An 8,732-nucleotide genomic window follows, 5' to 3' on the forward strand; every position below is an offset into this window, starting at 1 on the left:
AAAAAAAAAAAAAAAGAGAGAGAGAAAAGAGAGAGAGAAATAGATAAATAAAAATTAGCTGGGGCTAGTGGTACATGCCTGTAGTCCCAACTACTCAGGAGACTGAGATGGGAGGATCGCTTGAGCCTGGGAGATCAAGGCTGCAGACATGGTCACACCACTGCACACAAGCCTAGGTGAGACGGAGACCTTTTCTCAAAAAAAATAAATAAATAAAATAAAAAAGACAACCCATGTTAAAAATAGGCAAAGAATCTTAAATAAGAATTTCTCCAAAGAACATATAGAAATAGCCAAAAAGAAAATGAAAAGATGCTCCATAGTGTTAGTCTTCAAGGAAATGAAAATTAAAACCAAAATTAAATCCCACTTCACACCCACTAAAATAGCCATCCAAAAGGATGGACAGCCAGGTGCAGTGGCACACCTGTAATCCCAGCACTTTGGGAGGCAAAGGCAGGTGGATCACCCGAGGTCACGGGTTTGAGCCCAGGCTGACCAACATAGCGAAACCCAGTCTCTCCTAAAAATATGAAAAATAAGCCAGGCATGGTGGCACATGCCTGTAATTCCAGCCACTCAGGAGGCTGAGGCAGGAGAATCACTTGAACCCAGAAGGTAGAGGTGGCAGTGAGCAGAGATCACACCACTGCACTCCAGCCTGGGCAACAGAGGGAGACCGTCTCAAATAAATACATAAATAAACAAAAAGACGGACAATAACAAGCGTAGAGAAGGATGCAGAGAAACTTGAACCCTCATAAGCTGTTAGTAGGAATGCGAAAATTGCGCAGCCCCTGTAAGAAATGGTCTAGCCATTCTTCAACAGTTTATACACAGAGTTACAACATAATCCAGCAACCACCACTAAGTATACATGCAAGCAAAATAAAAACATAATGCACATGAAAAGTATACATACAAATGTTTATAGCAGGATTATTCATAATAGCCAAAATACAAAACAAACCCATAATGATCATAAACTGATTACTGGTTGAATAAAATCTGGTAACAGTAAGCTACCCCTTACTGTTACTTGTGATGAAATACCAGCTGAGGCACATGCCTGGGGAGCTAAGTGGCTTCTGCACTTGACCAGTATGAAGACTGGTGTGGGAAGAGTTCTTTTGGATGCACTTGAGCAGGGGCCTCTAACCCCTGGGTCACAGGCCTGTACTTGGCCACACAGCAGGAAGTGAGCGGGTGGGAGAGCAAATCTTCATCTGTATTTACAGCTACTCCCCTTATTACTGCCTGATATCCGCCTCCTGCCAGGTCAGTTGCAGCATTAGATTCTCATAGGAACACAAACCCTATCGTGTAACAGTGCATGCAAGGAATCTACATTAGTCTGTCCTTAGGAGAATCTAATGCCTGATAATCTGTCACTGTCTCCCATCACCCCCAGATTGGACCATCTAGTTGCAGGAAAACAAGCTCAGAACTCCCGCTGACTCTACTTCATGGTGAGTTATATAATTATTTCTTTATATACTACAATGTAATAATAACGAAGTGCATAATAAATTTAATGTGCTTGAAATATCCCAAAACTGATCCCCTGCCTCAAGTCTGTGGAAAAATTGTCTTCTACAAAATTGGTCCCTGGTGTAAAAAAAAATTGGGGACCGCTGCATTTGACCACTTACCGAGAGAAAAACAAAAAACTCAAGTCTTTACCTCTCAGCAGAAGTCATGGTCTAAGATCCAGAGAGCTTCCACGGTAGCCCAAACACAATTCCTTATTTCTTGTATTCACAGGGCTGATATTACTGCAAATCAAACACAAACTTAAATATGAGGGTTGCTGAATTATAATGACAGTTGGATTCACTGTGCCACCAAGGTTCTCGTGAGAACATTAGTATACTATAGGTAAGAATGGGATTTTTTTTTTTTTGAGACAGTCTCCGTCTGTTGCCCAGGCTGGAGCACAGTGGTGTGATCTTGGCTCACTGTAGTCTCAACCTCCCAGGCTCAAGTTCTCCTCCCACCTCAGCCTCTGGGGTAGCTGGGACCACAAGCACGAGCCACCACACCCAGCTAATATTTTGTGTTTTTGGAGAGATGTGGTTTCACCACATTGCTCAGGCTGGTCTCAAACTTCTGGGCTCAAACTATCTGCCCACCTTGGACTTCCAAAGTTTTGAGATTACACGCAGGAGCCACCATTCCCGGCCCTATTTTCTTTCACACTGATTTATTGTGAGGACCTCCAATTGTCTTCCTGACTTCTAGGCTTGCTCACTTCAAGCTGTTCAATGAAGCCAGAGGCATTTTTCTAAAAGGCAAATTTGGGTCAAAATGGTCCTTGACTAAAACCTGTTGGTGACTGCTTATTGCCTTTAAGATAGAGTTCAAACTGATTTGACCATGGGGCCTGGTAAGAGCTGGCCTTGGCTCACTTTCCCAGTTTTATTCTGTGCTACCCTCCCCATACCCCTACCCTCCAGTCACATGAAATGTCAGTTTTCTTGGGGGACTTTACTGGTCCTTCTTCAGGAAACACTCCCTACCCTCACCATCACTCTTTCTTCTCATCTTTGTTCATCTTTAGCCTCAGCTGAGATGTTTCACCTCACTCTCTATGATGCAACGAGAAGCCTCTTGGGAGCATTTCTGCCCCACTGTGTACTTCTGTCATTGAGCTCATCATAGTATGGTAAGTGTTGGTGTACGATTCCTATATTAGTCCATTTGGCATTGCTATAAGAAAACATATCAGGCTGGGTAGCTTATAAAGAAAAAAGGTTGGCCAGGCATGGTGGCTTACACCTGTAATCCCAGAATTTTGGAAGGCCAAGGCGGGCAGAGCATGAGGTCAAGAGATTGAGACCATTCTGGACAACATGGTGAAACCCTCTCTCCACTAAAAATATAAAAATTACCTGGGCTTGATGGTGTGCACCTGTAATCCCAGCTACTTGGGAGGCTGAGGCAGGACAAATGCTTGAACCCAGCAGGCAGAGGTTGCAGTGAGCCGACATTGCACCACTGCACTCCAGCCTCGGTGATAGAGTGAGACTCTGTCTCAAAAATAATAATAATAATAATAAACTTAGCCGGGTATGGTGGCACATGACTGTAATCTCAACTGCTTGGGAGGCTGAGGTGAGAAGATCACTTGAGCCCAGATGATGGAAGCTGCAATGAGTCATAATCACCCCACTGTACTTCAAAGCCTGTGTGACAGGGTGGACTCTGTCTCAAAAGAAGGAGAAAAAATGAAAAAAAATTTGTTGGGTTAAAAAAAAAAAGGGTAACAAAAAGGCTAAACCAGCAAAGGTGTCAGGAGAGTACTGTAAATGTGGGTCATGTCAGTGGAGTGCAGGGACTTGGGCAGGAGTGTCTGGACTTGAAGAGCAGTTTGGTGGGGACCAGATCATTCATCCCACGCAGTTTGCCCTGTAGCATGTACGTCAGATATCCCACATTGGCTGCCGGTGACTGAACTGGGCTTCCTGTTTCTGTGTTTGGTCTGCCCATCACAGTATTGAAAAACCTTTGAAGTGAATACCTTGCAGTTTGCTACAGTCCCCCCCCCACCGTGTCCCATATTATTTCAGCCTCCTTTCCTCATGTAGATTTTTCGACCCACTGAGACCTGTGTTCGCTATGGGGGAAAGCAGGAGGGCAACAGAAAGTCAAAAACCTCCAGCCCCCGGTCTTCCCAGGTAATCCCCCATTCAATCCCAAGCGAGGCCTGCCCCAGGTTAGCTTCCATGCTGGGGCACCCTTAGGCTGCTGTGGCATCTGAAAGCTGCTGCATCAGACTTCCACAGGAGGCCCCTGTGGAAATGGGGGAGCAGGGGAGTGGGAAATGGATGGCCAAAAAATAAGGGGGCAGTTGGAAAGCATTGCAACATACGGCAGAAAGCAGGAAAAGAGTAGGAAGCCAAATACTACAGCCTCCGGTCTCCCCATGCAGTCCCCAATCCAAGTCTTAGACAGAACTGATCATGCTTAGCTTCCAGGAAGGGGCACATTCAGGCTGCTATGGCACTCAAAGGCTGCCAGGATGGACCACCACAGGGAGGTATCTGGTGCGAGCGCAGGCATGGGGGAAAGGGACAGCTAGGGAGTAGGGGTGGTGTGGAAGCATTGTGACAAACGGGGGAAGGCAGGAAGGGAGCGGGAACCCAAAAGCCTCCAGCCCTCGGTCTCTCAAGGCTGTCCCCCATCCAAGCTTCGGCCAGGCCCATCCCTGCTTTGCTTCCGGGCTGGGGTGTCCTGAGGCTGCTATGGCACCGGGGGCTGCTGGTACGAATCCCACAGGGAGGTCACGGATTGCAGCGTAAGTGCAGGCTGGTGAAAAAGAAGGGACCAGAGAGTGAGGAGGAGGTTGGGAAGCTCCTCCTCTGTGACAAACAGAACACAGAAAAAGGGAGGAAAGCCAAAAGTTTCCAGCCTTCTTTTCCCGGAGGAGGTCTTTCATCCAAGCCTCAGCCAGGCCCAAACCTGTTTAGCTTTAGGAATGGGTGGCCCTCAGGCTGCTATGCCACTTGGAAGCTGCCACAAGAGATCCCCAAGAAAAGGTCAGGGGCTGTGGAGTGGCAGAGGTGGGCAGGCAATGGGGGACCTGAGGGTCAAAGGCCAGTTAAAACCATTGCAACAAGTGGAAGAAAGCAGGAAAGGATTGGGAAGCCAAAAGCCTATAGCCTCTGGTTTCCCCAGGTGGTCTCCCATCCCAGCCCCAGCCAGGCTCAACCCTGCTTAGCTTCCAGGTTGGGGCTGCTCAGGCTGTGATGGTGCTTGGTTACTTCAGAGAGGGGCCCCTTCAGGGAGGTCCTGGGCCAAGGCAAGGGCTCAGGCAGGCAAAGAATGGCTGGCCAGAGAGTCAAGGTGTTGTTGGGAAGCCTTGCGACAATAGGGTGAATGAGGGAATGGAGCAAGAAGCCAAAAGCCTCCAGTCCCCAGTCTTCCCAGGCACCCTCCACCCAAGCCCCAGCCAGACTCGACCGTGCTTAATTTCCATGCTGGGGCCCCCTCAGGGTGCTATGGCATCCGAGGGCTGCCAGGCGAACCCCTACAAGAACATCCCAGGCTGCCGTGGGAGCACAGGCAAGTGGAAAGGGGGCCAGTGAGTCAGGGGGCCATTGTAAAGCATTGGGAAAAGCGGGGCAAAGCAGAAGAAAGAGGATGCCGAAAGCCTCCAGTCTCCCCAGGTGGTTCCCCATCCAAGCACCAGTCAGGCCTGAGCCTGCTTATCTTCTGGACTGGGGCGCCCTCAGGCTGTTATGGTGCCAGGGTGCTGCCCGGATGAACACCCACTGTCCCTGTCCTTGGCGAGATGCAGCCAGGCGGGAACCTGAAATGGAAAGCCAGGGTGCCCGTAGGCGCTTCGGAAGCGCTGCAGCAAGTGGGGGAGTAAGGGAAGGAATCTGGAAGCCAAAGCCTCCAGCCCCTGTTTTCCCAGACCATTCCCCATCTAAGCCCCAGCCAGGCCAGACCCTGCTTAGCTTCCAGGCTTGGGAGCCCTCAGGCTGCTAGGGTGACGGAGGACTGCCTGGACAGACATCTGTGGTAAGGTCCTGGGTCACAGCAGCGTGGGTGAAGGCAGGCAGGAAAGGGGAGGGGCAAACAGTCAGCGGACAGTTAGGAAGCATCATGACCAGCAGGGAAAGGTGGGAAAGAAGTGGGAAGCCAAAAGTTTTCAGTCCCCGGTCTTCTTGTGTGATATTGTGCTGGCCTAGAGCCAGAACCAGAGCAAAACTATTTTATAAAATGCAAAACTGTTTTTAGATAAGTTGAAATGGCTGCCCCATTCTCCTTACAATAACTACTGTCCTTGGCCTCTGTAAATAGAACTGCTGTTTGTTCTTCAAAACTATGTAAGGTTGCTTACCTTTTCTTATCAGTAACTGCCAGAATTGCTAGCCTTTGCTTACCGGCAATTGCCAGACTAAGCAGCCCAAGCTAGTCCCATCCTGGCTCCTGTGACTTGTAATAAGTAACTAAGGTCTGTGATTTCCACCTTAACTAGATAATGTGTAAACAAATGTTTATCTTGACTTCTGTAAACCACGTAAGTAACAAACGGAATGACAAAAGTCCCCTTGGCCCTTGGAATGTCCGGAGACCCCCACCCTCATCTCTGCCCAGGAGGTAATTTACAGAATCCACTAGCCCTGGGAATGTCTGAAGCCTTTTCATCCCCATCCCCGCCCCTCACCCCCACTCCCAAGGTGGTTTTTCGGGTATAAAAAATCATGGCACCCTCCTGTTGCCACCACAGGTTGGAGAGACGTGAGTCCTCTGTGGTCGCCGGCATAATAAATGACCCTGCAAATCTGGCATACTTTTGTCTTGTGATAACTTTCTACACTCGGTCAAATACAACACTTGCAGTCCTCTAACCAAGCCCCAGCCAGACACAACCCTCCTTAGCGTTTTGGCCTGGGAGTCCTCAGGTTGCGATGGTGCCCTTGGGTTGCTGGAACTGACCCACAAGGGAAACTTTCAGGCCATGGCAGGGCTCCGGGAAATGTAGCCAGAGAGTCAGGTATCCGCTAGAAAGCATTGTGAGAAGCAGCGGAAAGCAAGAAGGTAACAGAAATCCATGAGTCTCCAGCTCCCGGTCTCCCCAGGCGATTTGCCATCCATGTCTCCGCCAGGCCAAACATTGCTTAGCTTCCGGACTGGGACACCCTCAGGCTGCTATGGCGCCAAGGTGCTGCCGGGACAGATATCCACAGGGAGGTCCCTGTCCGTGGCTGGGATGCATTCGGGCTAGAAATGGGGGCCAGAAACTCAGGGGGGGTTGGAAAGCATTGACAAGTGGGGGAAAGCAGGAAGGGAGCGGGAAGACAAAACCCTCAAGCCCCCGGCCTTCCCAAGTGGTCTTTCATTCAAGAACCTGCCAGGCTTGACCCTGCTTAGCTTTGGAGCAGGGGTGCCCTCAGGCTGCTGTGGCGCCAAAGGTCTGCCAAGACAAGCCCCTACAGGGAGGTCTCTGGCCATGGCAGGAGCGTAGGCAGGCGGAAAGTGGAGACAGACTCCGGATGTTGTTGAAAGCTGTTTTGACAGCGGGAAAGAGGGGGAAAGCCAAAACCCTCCAGTCCCCTGTATCCCCACGCAGGGCCTTTCCAAGCCCCAGCCAGGCCGGACCGGGCTTGGCTTCCGGGTGCGGTGCCCTGGAGCTGCTCTGGCGCCTGGGGGCTACCGAGACAAACCCGCACGGGGAAGTCTCGGGCTGTGGCGGGGGACAGAAAAACGCGAAAGAGGATAGGGAGAGTCAGGGTGATTGGGAAGTGTTGGGACAAGTGCGGGAAAGCTTGAAGAATGCGAAAAGACGAAGCATCCAGCCCCGAGACGTCCCAAGCAGTCGCTCTTCCAAGCCCGACCAGGCTTGACTCTGCGTAGCTTCCGGGCTCCCGCCCGCCGCTGTTCTCACTGCAGCCCAGGGTCTTTTTGTGGGAGTTTCTCCGGGAAGGTTCCGTGGGCCATAGCAGTCTGAGGGCGCCTCGGCCGGCCGGACTGAGCCTTGGATGGGGGACGGCCTGGGGAGACCGGGCCTGAAGGCTTTTGTCTTCCCGCTGTTTTCCTATTTCCCCCCACTTGGCGCAACACTTCTTAACCACCGCCAGTGTCTGGACCCCATTTCCCGCTTACCTGCACCTCCAACATGGACGAGGACCTCTCCCTGTGGGTCCGTTTTGGCTGACCCCAGTCAGCACAGCAGCCTGAGGGCGCCCCAGCCTGGAAGCTGAGAAGGCTAGAGCGTGGCTGGGGCTTAGATAAGGGACCGCCTGGGGAATGGGTGGCTGGAGGCTTTTAGCCTCCTGCTCACTTCCCACCTTCCCCGGCTTCTGGCAACTCTTCCCACCTGCCCTCTGACTCTCCGACAGCCCCTTCCCTGCGCGCCTGTGCCCCCGCCTCGGCCTGGGACTTCCAGCTGTGGGTCCGTTCTGGCAGCCCCCAGTCACCATAGCAGCCTGAGGGCTTCCCAGCCTGGAAGCTAAGCAGGCTCGGGCCTGGCTGTGCTTGGATGGGGAACCGCGTGGAACCACCAGGCCTGGAGGCTTTTGGCGTCCTGCTCTTTTCCCGCCTTCCCCGTTGTCACGCGGTTCTCACCGCCCCCTGACCCTCAGACTGCCATGGTGTTCGTGGGCTGCCTAGACGGAGCCCCAAGGGGAGGTCCAGAACGGTGGCGGGCCGAATCCAGGCAGGAAACAGAGGCCAGAATGTAAGGGGGCGGTTGGGAAGCATTTCGGCAAGGGGGAGAGTGGAAAAAGCCAGAAGCCAAACGCGTCCCGCCCCCGTTCTCTGCAGGAGGTCCTTCATGCAAGGTGCAGCAAGGCCTGGTCCGGCTTAGCTTCTGTGCTGGGGAGCCCTCAGGCTGCCATTGTGCCCGGCACCTGTTGAAAATGACCCCACGGGGAGGTCCCGAGCTGCAGCGTGGTTGCACGGGGATGAGAAAGAAGGGACCAGAGAGTCAGGGGTCTGTTGGGAAACTTCATGACAAGCAGAACTTGGAAAAGAGTGGAAGCCGACATCTTCCCGGCCCTGATCTCCTCAGGCTTTTTACCACCCAAGCCCCAGCCAGTCCCAACCCTGCTTAGGTGAGCTGGGGTGCCCTCAGGAAGCGATGGCATTTGGTGGCTTCAGAGATAGACCCCTTCAGTGAAGTCCCGGGCCACAGCGAAAACACAGGCGGGCAGAAAAGGGATAGCCAGTGAGTCAGGGGGCGGTTGGGAGGCATTGCCACAATCGGGGGAAAGCGGGAAGAC

The sequence above is a fragment of the Cebus imitator genome, unplaced genomic scaffold, assembly GCF_001604975.1.
Source record: "Cebus imitator isolate Cc_AM_T3 unplaced genomic scaffold, Cebus_imitator-1.0 Scaffold865, whole genome shotgun sequence".
Classification (NCBI taxonomy): Eukaryota; Metazoa; Chordata; class Mammalia; order Primates; family Cebidae; genus Cebus; species Cebus imitator.